Below are 16,058 nucleotides of genomic sequence, written 5' to 3' on the forward strand. Positions count from 1 at the left end.
CTCACCACTTAGCTTTTGATTTCCAGTCAGATCCCATACCATTTGCTGTTGAGATGCAGTCTCAATCTCATAAGAACAGTCATTCTCAGGACATTGCATGAAATTTCTGCTAAAATCTCATGAGAAGAGTTCACAGGATTTTCATATTATAAGATCTGTGGCCAAACCAAATCCCAGCTCCCTTAATGCTTCACACCTGAACTCTGAATTCTAGTCTGAACTTAATCCAGATCTGTAATCTGTCTTCTCTGCTAACAAATACATCTGAGATTTTGTCATTGTTGGAATAATCAATAATTATCTGAGCACTTGTGGGTGCAAGACAGTGTGATTGCACCTATTTACACCAGTGTTGAATTTGACCCAATATCTTGAGGGCTTCTATATTTATAAATAGCTAACTCTGCACATTATATGTCTGTCTTCAAATCAATTAGATGGACGTTAAACAGAGAAAAGAGTGGCTTGTCCCTTATAAACCCTCCAGGCTTTTACCATTACTGGTGCCTGGCCTACACTAAAAAGTTAGGGCAATTCAGCTATGTTGTTCAGCCATGTGAAAACTCCACACCCCTGAGTAATGAAGTTAAGCTAACTTAACACCTGATATAGACAGTGCTAGATCAACAGAAGAATTCTTCCATCAACTTAGTTACCACCTCTTGGGGAGCTGGATTACCCACGCAGATGGGAGAATCCCTTCTGTTGGCATAGGTGGTGCAGTTACAGTGCTGCAGCTGTTGCATTTTAAGTGTACACAAACCTTGAGTTTGTTTCTCTCAAGCAGGCACAATACTTCAAGTTAGTAAGTACAGCAGCATGCAAACCTCAGCTGGTAGTTGCACTCTTTGAGTTAAAAAAGAAAAGAGATTTTCCATTTCCTTCTTGAAATACTTCATGGGGTTTGTTTCTGTTTTTGACTTAGGGAGCTCATCATGTGGTATAAACATCTTTTGTGCAAGTAGGTTGAAGTTTATAACCAGTATGGGGGGGGGGAATGCTACAAGACTGAACAATCTTCCGTATTTGGCAATAGCCTCACATTTTCAAGGTACCTTCTGCTACCAAGAGTCTAAGTCATCTGGGTGAGCTAAGCAATAGCAATGGACTAAATCACTGTTGTAATAACCTGAGATTCGTCTCTGAGTGACTGTCCACATGGATTCTGCTCTTGATGAGTATGTGCCCCATGTATGTGAGATTGGTTTCTTTTGGCCAGCAATGTCGATTGGGGCTGTGCCTGAGCTCTTGATGTTCTTGTGTCCCCACCCAAGGGCAGAAAGGGTGGCATGTCTAACCTGGCATTCATCTGACAAAGTGAGTATTCACCCACGAAAGTTCATGCTCCATACGTCTGTAAGTCTATAAGGTGCCACAGGACTCTTTGTTGCTTTTTACAGATCCCAACTAACACGGCTACCTCTCTGACATCTGAGGATCTAGAATCTAAGATTGTCTACTTAGAATGTGGAGGAAGGGAAGGTGCGATTTTTTTTCTTTCTTCTGTTTTTTTCAGTTGAGGCTGCTCAATCAAGTTAGATTAACACAATCCTCCCTTTATATCAGGGCTCGGCAACCTTTCAGCAGTGGTGTGCCGAGTCTATGTTTATTCACTCTAATTTAAGGTTTCACATGCCAGTAATACATTTTAACCTTTTTAGAAGGTCTCTTTCTATGTCTATAATATATAACTAAACAATTGTTGTATGTAAAGTAAATAAGGTTTTAAAAATGTTTAAGAAGCTTCATTTAAAATTAAATTAAAATGCAGAGCCCCCCCGGACCAGTGGCCAGGACCCGGGCAGTGTGAGTGCCACTGAAAATCAGCTCGCATGCCACCTTTAGCTCACATGCCATAGGTTGCCTATTCTTGATATATACCCTTGAGCTAGCCTAAGTGACAAAATTCATATTTTTCCCAAGGTATTTGGCTGGGCACTGTGAGGTAGGTACTCAGAGAGCACTGCAATGGCATAGTATATAAATTTGAATCTGAAGCATACTAGTCTAAGATACAATACAACCAGGGAATGTTTGGCAGGGACATAGAATTCATCTCATTGGGGTTCCAAATATCCTTTTCTCAGTCCATGTGGAGAGATGGAAAGGATGCAAAGAAGCTGGAGAGTTAGCAAGTAGTCCAGCAAGTACTATGGTCCTGATTGGTTAATAGAGAGGTCACGGAAACTCTTTTTTAATGAAAAGTGAGTTTTTGATATGAATTGTTTTGATCACAATTTTCTATGTTGTCAACAAAACCAACCTCTTGATAATTTTTATACTAAAAAACAAACAAAAAACCCTTATAATTGAGGGGAAAAATCTATGAATAACTATTAGCAAAACAAAATATTTCATTCAAACATTTTCAAGGAAAATATGCAGCATTTTGTATTGCTGTTATTGATGATAATATTAGTACTTAGCTCTATATGATACTTTTCATCCATAGATATTAAAATGCTTTACAAAAGAAGGTAAGTGTCATTATCCACAATTTTGTAAAGATAGAGAAACTGAGGCACAGGGTGATGAATTGGGGTCCATTAGGTCAGTGGTAGGATAGAACCAAAATTACCTGACGCAGTGCAATAACCACTGCACCCTGGCAACTGTTACTTTGTGGTCCTGTGCCCGCCCCCACCAACTAATGTAAATTTTAATGTGTAATCACAATGATTTCAATTCAGCTCATTTTTACCATTAGAAAAAGATAGTCTGATACTGAATCTGGTTATAGAACAATTCAAATGCCATGGGCCAGATTTTCAGCTGACACAAACTGACATAGCTCCTTTACCTTTAATGGTGCTAACAATGGCTGGGTATCTAATGAACTCCTGTGCATAACACAGTAAATAAAGAAAAAATAATAATAAAAAGTCTGTGTCTTTTTCCAAGATCCCAGAATAACTCAAGGATGTGGGGAAGTGTCCATTATAGGAAAAGATTCTTCTTTTCTTTTAGGTGTTCTTGAGCCATTGAATGATTTTGTCTCCTACTGAGCTGCTCTTTTTCCAGCTTTGTTTCTCCAACTTGATAGTTAATTTGTTGGCTTTCTTCTCCACTCTGCCTTCCTTTCACTCTTCTTTCACAGCCCGTTTTCTAGCTTTTGTATCCTCTCTGCTCTCCTTTTTGGAACACAGCTGTGTGGATACTCTTGGCAGGTCGCTGTTGTTAATCATTTGCATGTGCTCAATCTACTTTGCTGTAACACCTCTCTGAGGAAAAATATCCAGTGGGATTCCAGCCTTACTGGAAATTTTGAATGTTTTGGACTTTGGTGGATTCTCAATAAGTTTTGAATGAACATACAAATTTGAGTATTTACACTGAGTGGATTTGCAGTCTTATTTTCCTTTGGGTTTCTTAATAACTAAAGCTAAGATTTCCACCTCTTCCTTTTTTTCTCACTGAGGTAACAATCTGAATAATAGGTATTGGGTAGATGGTGTAAGAACAAAGAATGAAATTTCCTGAGAGACCCAATTAGTGACTGGAATTGGTCCAATAAAGTTCTTACTCAGAAGAAAAATTTCTGGGCACATAAACAAAATATAAGGAAATTAAAGCCTGAATTAACAGATATAGAGAGAGGTGGAAGGGGCATTAGAAAATGGGATATGTGGATCAAAGGTAGACCTCACTATTCCACTCCTAGGAGACAAAAAACAATTGCAACAGAAATTGGAAACAAAACCCAGTCCACAGCTCTTGTCAGAAGGAACCATTCTACACTCTTGAGAAGAGGAGCTGAGCAAATAATAAACTATCCACCTCTTGTTCTCATCAAAGAGGATAAGATTATGATACCCTTGCTCAGGGTGAGCCTTACCTTATGTTAAAAGTGGCTCCATTGAGTTCATTGTTAGTAAGGGGCTGTCAATCTGACCCATGATGTCTGCCATTAGATGGTGGTTATCTAATAAAATGTTGGTGATATTAAAAATGATTCAACACAATCTTTTGCAAACTTCATTTACTCTTTTACTTGCTCTTCAAATTGAGAAATCTAAAATTCAGGTTTTGTTGATTACTTGTGTTTTGTTACATGGCTTATGCAGAATTGTTTGTGTTCCCTGATTGGCTGAATGTAATTCTTATAATCATGTTTCTGGCATCAATGCTTATGAGAACTTGTTTTCCACAAGTATTTTCCTGAGGCGCTATTACAGAATTCAGTTGCATGAAGATTTATGGAAAGAACACAAAAGAGGGTAAACACAGTCAAAGCAAATGTTTAAAAATGTGAATATTTGTAGAAAATGTGTGCCGTGTTTGTGCTGAGCCATTAATAAGAATGGAAGTCAGAGGAATGTAGGAATCACTGCCTGGATCAGATCAGTGGTCCATTTGGTCCAGTATCCTATTACCAGCAGTGGTTGTTACCAGCTGTTTGAAGGAAGGTACAAGAAACACTGCAGCAGACAGTTGTGAAATACCTTATCCGCAAGGAAAGTTCCTTCCTAGCCTCCAGTAGTTAGAGGTCAGTTTATTCCCTGAAGCAAGAGGATTTATATCCCTTACAAATCTTCTATGTGATTTTTAAAAATCCATACCCTGGATATTTTTATTATTCATATAAATGTCCAATCCATGCTAAGCTCTTAACCTCAATTACATCTTATCAACTACTGCTACAGTCACTTTCTAGAGCAGGTAAAACAAAAGCAAATTTCACACATCACAATAAATTAAGATCAGTAAAATCGATGCTCGAAAAACAGAGTAAAATTCATGCATACAGGGCAGAGAAAAATTCTGATGAAATTATGTGCAGCAAAAAAGGAAGAGCAGGCTTATTCTGTTTAGATCAGGGTGAAAGGACAGGATTTGAAGGAAATGAGATGACTCTGAGGGGTTGTTAAATAAAAGCATTAACATTAGTCCCAAAAGGAAATATACTGAATCCACATTTGCAATTCCCACTAAGAGTAATGGCAGCTGCAAATGAAGATTTATAGTAATATATGGCCTTATGTGGATTTACACGAAATGCTGTTTTTTACAAAAGATTGCATAAGCACACACTTTCTGTAATGAGCTACATTATAATAATATTGATAACTTGGAATCTGTAAGGAAATTGTTCTTAAGGACTGAGAGGAAGAATATTTTACTATCAAGGGGGAAAAATAAAAAGTATGGAAGAATGAAGCATCATGTTATCTTTGTATTGCTAACAATTCATGAGTTAATTATATTGCATGGTAATAAGTACTATGATTATAAAACTATATCAAAATAGACTCCACAAATCAAATCAATAAATAAATGTAATCATCACTGAAAGGAGAGAAAGAAGAAAGCAGTTAGTAGAAATATAGTAGATATTGGTGGAGGTGGAGCTGTTATGTAATAATTTAATAAATACTGTATGAAACCTACTCATTGAGATAGACTGTATGGTTATACTGGGTTACTGGAATGTTTACTGTACACTTATATCAATAGTGATTATTACCAGGAAGAAGACAATAGCTCCAAGATCAGACTATCCCAGTACATGCTGGAAAGACAATAGGAAAGCAATTGGCTTTGAAGATCCTACATCCTGTCTCCAGCAAAGTTATAAGACTTATTTTGTCAGTGCTGGAAGCTAACAGATCAGTGAGCTATAAACAGTTAAACAAAATGACTTAGTCCTTGTGTGTGTGCGGGGGCGGGGGGGAACGGAGAGCTGATCACAAGACTGAGCAGGATTTAAAGATGCACTTACCGAAGCAAAGACAGTGAACTATGGTTTGTGAGTGAAGGGAATATACTGACACCCAGACTCTCACAGGATCACCACATGGAAGATGGTTTGACATCCACTAAGCTAGACATGCATATAATCTGTTTATTGTTTTAAAATCTTGAAATACTTTGTTTCTAAAAAACCAATACTTTGTTTAGGCCCCCAAATGATGAGTGCATCAAGACTTTTTAGAAAAGATAGAATTTGAGCTTTTATTCTCTCAGCACTCTGTCCTAACTAAAAATCAAATATAATATTTTAATATTTATGTTGCCAGATACAGTAGTGGGAAAAATAAGGAACCAGATTGACTCAACAATTGTGATTAAATTAAGCTATAGGTGTAAAGAGAAGTTGACTGTAAGTGTTACAACTTCGGGCAAAATATTGTACATTCAGATAACAGGGTTTACCTCATGGACAATCCAGTTAGGAAAGAAAGGGGTTGCATTCATGCTGATTTAAGTGAGCAAGAGAAGAAGTAAAGCTAATGTTGGCAATCAAGCATGTCTATGCTATCAAATTAATAACATACACTTCTGCTGAAAGAGGCAGCCAATAAAAGGAATGAAAACCAAATAGTGTGTTTAATAAAGACACTTGACCACAAAGTGGAATAATCAGAAACGTACCTGTTTGGTTAATAATGAGAAAGAAGGTGGATGAGGTGATATTTTTTTATATGATCAACTTCTGTTGGTGGAAGGTACAAGTGTTCAAGCTACCCTGAGCTCTTCAGCTCTGAGAAAGGTTAATAATGTACAGCCATATATACAGAAATTCTCCTGTTGTTCTCTATCAGGCTGTTCTAGATGTAAATTTGTTATGTACAATGGACTGTTAAAACAAGTATGGGTCACCATCTGGTTGATCCAGGCCAGCACTTCCCAAGAAGAAGAACGTTGAACCACGCAGCAGAAATGGGAAAGAAGGGCCCATCTCCTTCAGCACATCACTTCCTGAAAACTGAAGACACCTGGAAGGGAGAAGACTGAGGTCCTAGGCTGGCCACCTGGGAGTTCTCCTGGAGATATCAAGTGTCTATCTCAGATAGGCACCATTAACTGTTGCTTTCTATTTACCTGCAATTTGGGTGCCTGCTAGTGAACTGGGAAAGGAAAATAGCCATGTCCATCCTTCCCCCCATCTATGTTCAGTGTCAACTCCTGCTGTGAACAATAATTGCTGACTACTGCACAAAAATTGTTAATGAAAGCACAGACTTTCTCTTGGATAATGACCTGAACCAGTCATTTTGACTAGTCCTTGAAACTAGGTATCAAGTAAGTCTACATGCTTGTGCATGTACTTTTAAGGTTGTCACAGAGTTACAGTGTGTGTCTTTGTTTTGTAACAGGTCCCAATTAAGATTGCAGTAAAGTAGCTGTCAGGAGTAAGGCCCTCAGTACTTCTGATGCTCTAACGAGCAAGCTAAGCTCCGTGATGGCTGGCCCTGCCTGATAGGCTGAGGAAGCCAGTAGACTGTTGTTATTTTAAAAACCTAGCAGCAGTAGTAGCTTGCTGGCTGCTCAACATGCACACCCATGAACTTTGCCTCCCTGTGCTCATCTCTACATGCCCTTCTCCTGCTTTGCTCCTCCACTCCAGATCCTTCCCTGCACCCAGTCTTGTTCCCATCTGGCTCCTGCCTGAGAACCAGCCCATCTCCTGCCTTCCCTGACTCCTGGTAATCTGGTTCTGACCCTCAGCTCTGACTCCTAACTGTGACTCTACCTCAACTCTTCACTCGGCAGACATGCCAACTCTCGCAAATTCATCACAAGAGATTTGATTTCTTAGTAAAATTAAGCCTGACTCATGATCTGGGGGTAGACTGCTCAAATGTTCCCCTGCCAACCTGGGAAGTGGGAGAGGGGACCCAACTGCAGCCCCCACCCCAGGCCTAGGGAAGTTGAAGAACCCTAAGAGGAGGATAGGTGAGGCTGGGAGGGCTGAACTATGGCCCAAGGGGCTGTAGGGGAGGCTGAAGTGAGGGAGGTGTGTGGGGGGGGGTCTGTATTGGTGGGTTCTGAGCAGATGGGGTGAGTGCTGGGAGAGTGAACTGAGGGTGGTGGGGGTCTGTGGGATAGGGAGGCTAAATTGATGGGATGGTGATGATGGGGGCTGGGTGACTGAATTAAGGAGAGCTGAATTGGGGGGGATTGTGTGGGGACAGAACTGATGGGGGACTAGTGGACAGGATTAATTACTGGGGGTGAGAGCTCCTGCAACAGGGGCCAAAATCACATTATCCAGTGGGCAGCACTAATTGTCACATGCAAACACCCTGGGAATGGGCAGGGGGCGTTCAAAAATCAAGCAACTGAGCTAAAAGACACAATATAATCTATTTTTAAAACCTTATTTTTTCTTGTGGTCCGACTCATGATTTTTGATCTCTTTAAGTTGGCAATACTGACTTTGGCATTCAGTCCTGACACTCAGCTCTGATTCCTGACTCTGTCTTGACTGTTCACTCTGGCATTTGGACTCCAACCAATAGGCCTGACTCCTGAACTGACCAATAGTCCTGACCACCTACAACCTGGTCAGCTGATAGTAAATTTGAAACTGAACAGCTTATGTTGTTAACTAAGATTGTAAAACATTGTGCATGCATCTACCATACTGTGACCCTAAGAGTTCCTCAGTGCCAACTGGCAGAGGGCCTATTGTAACTCATATTAAGCCTGACACAGTTGTCATAATATGTAAAATAATATCTAAAGGGTGTCATGTAAGGCATCATATGTAAATTAGTGACATACTGGTGAAAACTGCTAATGCAATGATTGTAAGTTGCTAAATATTAAGCTTTAGTCACTAGAAAGCATGTTTTGTTTTGTTTTTAACCATACCTGTCTCTTTTTCTCTTGCTTTGTATCACTGAAATCTTTGTTCCTTATAAATAACCTTATTCTTAGTTTTACTATAAACCATCCCAGGCTGTTAAAGTGTGAATCTTCAAGTAAACTAACAGACTAGTGTGGGCACTATCTCTTTGGCGGCAGTGAACTTAATAATTTCTATTAGTCACCAGTAAGAGAGGCTGGACTCTACAGAAATACATCTCTGGGGAACTTGGGAAATGGGGTTCACTGTATGTTACCTGCAAGACAAGGTTTGGACTGGCAGACTCTCAGGGAATTTGCTAGTGAAGTGGATAGACTGGTGTGGCGGAGAGCTGAACTATAACTCACTTGCTAAGGCAGAAACATAGCATAATGGCTTAGTTCTGGGTGCCCTGAACAGACCATCATATGTACTGAACTTTTCTAAGTTCTAGGTGTATACAGACAGAAGACAAACCAAGTGTAAATCCCCCAAAGTGCAGTCTATACAGTTGTAAATGTAAGAGTTTGTCAGATAGTTAGGATGTTAGATCCTGGGACTAACGTAATTAATTGGGAAATAGGTAAGAAGGGTTCACAACCAGAACTTGGTGAATTGGCATGTAAGTAATTGACCAAATTGTCTTGTAATCTGATTTAGAATGTTTTCCCCCTGTGTTAGCAACAGTGGAGTTGACAATCATTAGGCACAAGTGAGGGCCTATGCTGAAGGACTCAGTCAAAAATCTAAACAATGTCAACTTCCCAAGATAGTAATTGCATATGTGTTATTTTCTATTGTGGTTGTAAGATTTGATTAAAAAACCTGTTTAGAACATAAGACCTTCCATTCTGGGTCAGACCATGGTCTACCTTACACACTATCTTGTCTCTGAAGTGGCTCGTACCAGAGTTTCAAGGGGAATATACAAAACGGGACAATTATGGAATGATCCACTGCATCTTCTACTCCTGGCTTCTGGTAATCAGAGTCAAGCTGAGCCTGAGGTTCTGTTGCTGACCATCTTGGGTAATAGCCATTGATGGATCTATTGTCCATGAACTTAACCAGTTCTTTTTTGAGTCGAGTTATACTTTTTGACCATCACAGCATCCCAGGGCAACAAATTCCACAGGTTAGTTGTATGTTGTATGAAAAGTCTTTCCTCTTGTTTAAATTAAATCTGTTGCCTATTAACTTTATGAGGTGACCTCTGGTTTCGGTATTGAGGAAAAGAGTAAATAACACTTCTCTGTTCACTTTTTCCTAACCATTCATGAATTTATAGACCTCTTAGTGGTCTCTTTTCTAAGATAATCAGCCCTAAGCTTTTTAGTCTGTCTTTGTTGCCCTTCTCTGAACCTTTTCCAGTTCCATTATATCCTTTTTAAGATTGGGTGACCACAGTATTCAACGCATGGGTTCACCATGGATTCATATAGTGGCATTATGATATTTTCTGTCTTATTATCTATCCCTTTCCTAACAGTCCCTAACATACTGTTAGCATTTTTGACCCGCTACTGTACATTGCGCAGACTCCAAATGATTCCAAGATCTCTTTCTTGGGTGGTAACAGCTAATTTAGCATCTGTTTTTGTATATATACAGTTGGGATTATTTTTTCCAATGTGCATTACTTTGTACTTATCAACACTGAATTTCATCTGCCATTTTTGTTGCAGTCACCCAGTTTTCTGAGATCCCTCTGTAGCATTCTGCTCTAGACTTAACTATCTTGAGTAATTTCATATCATCTGTAAACTCTGCTACTTCATTGTTCACCCTCTTTTCCAGTTCATTCATTAATATGTTGAACAGCACAGGTCCCAGTACTGATCGTTGGTGGACCCTGTTGTACCATTGTGAAAACTGGCCATTTATTCCTATCCTTTGTTTCTATTTTTCAACCAGTTACTGATCCATGAGAAGACATTTCCTCTCATATCATGGCTACTTAGTTTCCTGAACAGCCTTGAGTGGGGGGCCTTGTCAAAGGCTTTCTGAAAATCCAAATACACTATATTGATTGGATCACCCTTATCAAAGAATTCCAATAGAGTGGTTATGCATGATTTCTCTTTACAAAAGCTATGTTGGCTCTTCCCCAACAAATCAGGTTAATCTATCTGTTTTATATTATATTCTTAATTAAAGTTTCAACCAATTTGCCTGGTACTGATGTTAGATTCAGCATCCTGTAATTGCCAGAATATCCTCTGAATCTCTTTTTAAAAAACTGTGTTTTATTAGTTAACTTCCAGGTACAGATGCTGATTTCAGTTGTAGGTTACATACTACAGTTCCTTCAGAACTCTTGCCTAAACATCATCTGGTCCCAGTGACTTATTACAGTTTAGTTTATCAATTTGTTCTAAAAACCTCTTCCATTTATACATCAGTGGTTATATTGACCAATTTTCTAGTTGACATTAGCCAAATCATAGTCCAATTGTATTTTTGTCTTCTTATACCCTAGATTATTAGTTGCTGTTGTTAAAGATATTTAATAAAAATCTATAAAACTAAAGCAACTCTCAAGTGCTTTTGTATTTTATTTTTTTAGTTAAGCAATCAAAATTAAAAGAGCCTAAGAAAAGTGGGAAAGGTAATCAGATAGGCAGTTGTTTACTTGAGGTTTGTTTTGTATCCTGTCTTTCTTACATTTGCCTTAAGAAAACTGTTTGGTCACTGAATGTTAATGGTCACTGCTTGTACTGAACCTACATCAGGCCTGCAGAGGAATTCATAGTTTGCACCAGGAAACTGCAACCCAACACCCAGTCTAAGAATGGGAGAATTGCATGATTCCACCCTGAGAGGTGATGGCTTTAGACCTGAGACCTGGAAAGGTCAGAGATGCAGTTAGCCCAGTAGCTGTGACACAGGCCATTTTGGTATTTCTCTGTATTTGAAATGGGATGACAGGTTCTATTTATTAATATTTATATCAAATCATGTCCAGGGGGCCTGACCTATTGGGCTAGGCACTGCACACAAACATAGCGAGGGGCAGTCCTTAGCTTGAAGAGCTTACATACTGAGTAAACAAGACAAAGTATGGGAGGAGAAACTGAACAGAAGCACTGAGAAGTGAAATGGCTTGCTCACGGGCACTCAGCAGCTCAGATGGAGATAGAATAGAACCCAGATCTCCTGACTCTACTAGCCCATGATAGCACACTCATGCTATCCATTACCAAGGCTAGAATTTCATATTACATGGCTATTCGCTAATCTGGACCAGTAACGGGCATGTTATATGAAATTTGGAGCAAGGTCTAGGGAGAAAATAGCACCTTGTCTGGGGAATTGCTCTGCCAAGTAAGGTCAAGAAGAAGAACCTCTCTGATCGCAGAGCTGGAGGAGCGGTGGATGATTGGGGCTAAAAATAGAAAGTGTAGACAAAGCCAATATCTTTTTCTGTTCCTTTTGTCTCACTGGAGAATGCACTATTCTCAGGAGTTTGCTCATTTCAACTACATTCTTAGCCTGATCAAAAAAGGGACTTTTCTGCAATTTGTGGTTGTATTTTATTCTTTTTCTACAGGACTAACATGATTAGTGCTTCTGCAGTGTATATATCAGTTTCTGCTCTGTAAATACCAATAGGCAAAAATCACAGGTGTTTCTGACTAATTTTAGTTAGCACTTGATGTTGCAATAAGAAAACATCATTAACAATCCAATTTGGAAGTGCTCTGTGCAAAGGAAGAGGTGTCCTGTCAGCCAAAAAAGCTCCTAAAGGAATTTTATTTAGATATGAAAAAAGCATAAATCCACCCAGAAGAATCTATAAACTAATGATAAAATATATTCATATCCAGACCAGGAGAAATTAATGCGATGAATTTGTTCCCTTGATACATAAAACTGGCTGTGTCCTGGAATGTCTCAGATTGTAAACTGTAATTCACTCTCTAATGGCTGCTGAATTGCTTGCTCCCTTCACATATTAATTAATTGCAAATGCGTTTTGATGCAGAGGCTCAAAATGTTCAGTCTTGAAAAAGGCCTAGTCTTCAAAGCAGGGTTTGCTTTTTCTCTCTCCCCTCCCTACATACACACACTCCAGTTGGATGTTCTTTTTCTTATTAAACAATAGGAAATACCTTTCCAGCTGTGAGATTTACTGCTCTCTACAACTGTCTGACAGTGAACCTTGGCAGTCTTTTCATGAAAAAGGATGCAAGTAAAATTTGTGAAGGTTCTGGGCCTCTGTTCATCTGGCAGCTGACAGAATCCAGCAAAGCCTTGCTTGGCCCAGAGCTGAAAGTGTGGAAATTTTAATTGTCGATGTAAATATTCTAAGCCAAAGGGTAACTTACACACAGAGGGATACTTTCCAACATATCAGACTTACAGAACATATACTTGGTTTTATTTCAGGTATTTGAAATAATATTTCTTACTATTTTGGCTGTCAACTATGTGTTTTCTCTCAATTTGTTTTCACTGGATATAATGTAGGCAGCACTAGATGGTCTTTTCCATCTCTAATTTTTATGACTCATTCCATGTTAGCAAATCAAGTCCGACATTTGACATGTCACAATAAACTGGGCATTCTTAACAGGCGTCCCTGCTAAATAGTCTCTTTGTCTCCCTCATTTTGCACCATTGTCCTAAATTAATAACACCGCAATCATTTGTCACAACAGACTGCACTACTATCAGGATTGTCGGCTAACAAGTACTTCTCTGCAGGATCACAGAGAAGTTGTATTAGGAAAGAGAAGAAAAAGCATAAATAGCTGAACAATCAGCAGTCTGAACACAAAAAATGGTTTTGAAATGTGTTTTATATTCTTTTTTCCAAAGTCACCCTGTGAGCAAGCATACTGTCAACTTAAATTTGTCACAAAATTTAGATTTCCTAAAAAGCAAGTTTTTACAGAATCTAAACCAAACAAATGTTTCAATGGTTTAAAAAAAAATTAAATGGAAGCAGATGTTTTAAAATAAATAAAAAATCCTTTTTAGTGTTTTTAACCCAAGCACTGCAGCTCTGGGATCCTAAAAGTGAAACAGAGTATGAAAAAAAAGTGAAACTGATTTATTGTTTATATTGCCCAAGGTGAGAGAAATGCAAAAAGGAAGCAGTCAATATAAACAGTGAAGTCGAGTTCTGAATATAAATATATTTCAAAATTGTTATTGTCAAAAATCACTATATAAAAGCTAATTATTATTATTATTATTATTATTATTATTTATTTAATATTATGGGGAGCCAATAATCATCCCTGGATAACTCCACTGAATTATATGTATTGATATCAGTGTGTCACAAACCAGGAACTTGCCAATGGTTGGAGCTGAAGTCAGCAGCCAGGAACAATGGTGGACATGTGCACTGAGCAACCACAGATCAGTTGTTACTGTGGAGCTAAACGGCAGGCTTGCTGACTTCCTCAATCAATCAAGTGGCCCTGCTGTGGCTCAGCTGTGCTTATGGGCTGCCCAGGGAGTGAGCAGCTGCAGATTCTCATTCCTGACACAGTGATGGTTTTGGTTCCTGGATTTTAAGCTTTTTATTGTACCCTTTAAAGCTCTTATTAAAAATTCTGAATGCAAGATGCCTGCTTTCTCAACATGTACACAGGTGCTCTAAGTGAGCGAACATACTATATAGCACTTCCATTAATGTTAACTGGAGTTGCGCATCTAAATCCCACCAACAGCAGACATAGTTCTCACCCCTTCAGGATGTGAGGTCAGGGGTCTCTGAAGTCAATGGGAAATCCCCATCTCCTGCAGGAGGAGAATCAGGTCCCTTGATACCCATCCACAAAATAGCAGTTTATGTAACAGCTAATTTTAAAGTTCTTTGCTGGCAAAATTGTTCTTACAAACCAGAGAAATAAAAATCTCTGGAGACCCACCACTTAGCATTAGATTATGCCTTTAGGCACATCCCTTCACATGCATAGTCAATCTATGGAACTCATTGCCAAGGGATGTTGTGAAGGCCAAAACTATAACTGGTACAAAAAAGAATTAGATAAGTTCATGGAGGATAGGTCCATCAATGGCTATTAGCCAAGATGGTCAGGAATGCATCCTTATGCTGTGGGTGTCCTGAGCCTCTGTTTGCCAGAAGCTGGGAGTGGAGATCAGGAGATGGACCACTTGATGATTGCCTGTTCTGTTCATTCCCTCTGAAGCTCCTAGCATTGGCCATTGTCAGAAGACAGGATACTGAGCTAGGTGGACCATTAGTCTGACCCGATATGGCCAATCTTATGTTCTTAAGTGGTGGTGCTTAAACCTCACCAATGGAGGAGTAGCCCTAAAAGTCATTTGCCTCTACTAGTACCACATTACATTAATGAGTCGTTAGACCTAAGATCCATGAGGTCTGTGCAGGGTTTCAAAATAACTTTTATTACAGTTCTCTCAATGGAGCAATGATTTACAGGAGCTAAGGCCCACATACTTTAACTATCAAACCTCTCTGTTTCAGTCTGATTTTTGTGCTTTTAAATAGACACTTTTTATGTAGGTTTTGCAATGTGGGACATTTGGGAAAGGCAGCTAGTTAGCGGAAGAACACAAATCGACACACTGTAAGACTCGGTCTAAAGCCACATTGCTCAGGGCTGTGAAAAATATTGTGTCCTATTCAACATAGTTAGGTTGACCCTAACCCCCACTGTACAAGTAGCTTGGTCAACAGAAGGATTCTTTCATTGACCTAGCTACCGCCTCTCGATGGGGTGGATTTACTACAGCAACAGAAAACTTGCTTCCATTGGCGCAGCCTCTGCACTACAACAGCATAGCTGCAGAGCTTGTAGTAAGAGACACGCTAAGACTTATCTGTTATATCAGCCCTTACAATTCTGGCAGAGGCTCAACTGTTCGGCATAAGAATAAAGCAGGAATCAATCTGACTTCAGATCAATACAGACTAGACATTTCTAGATGCTCCTAATTTTAGTATTTGTGCAATCTTTTGTTATGTGTGTTATAAATCAACACTCAAATACAATTAACAGTTAATCAACAAGGACACAGTCACTATGAAAATGGGAAAAAAAATTTAATTACATTTCCATTAAAATTTTGGCAGAATGTGGATTTATTAATTGTTGCCCAATAACAAAGGGCAGAATGGAGAGGGAAAACTTATTTAAAAGCTTTCAGAGAGACATTATATGCAACATAGAGTAGAAAATGGTAAAACTAAACAACTGGCACCAGAGATTGGCTGATAATGCAAGATTTTACTGTTAGCTGGGGAACAATGATATCTGCTTATTTCCAGATGCTAGACCATCTGGTCTACTTCAGTCCACCTGCCTGATCTAGGGTTTGACACCTTGGATTCAAATATGGGGATTGTGATTTTAAAATTAGCACATAATGTCTGCTGTGCAGCTTTGTCATTTTCATTCAGTTACTCTGTGTCATTGCTTAGATACCAAGGTGATAGGCATCTTAAAACTACAATAGGGCTAAATCTTGATTTACAGCCACACTT

Source organism: Gopherus evgoodei, chromosome 3 (genome assembly GCF_007399415.2).
Source record: "Gopherus evgoodei ecotype Sinaloan lineage chromosome 3, rGopEvg1_v1.p, whole genome shotgun sequence".
Classification (NCBI taxonomy): Eukaryota; Metazoa; Chordata; order Testudines; family Testudinidae; genus Gopherus; species Gopherus evgoodei.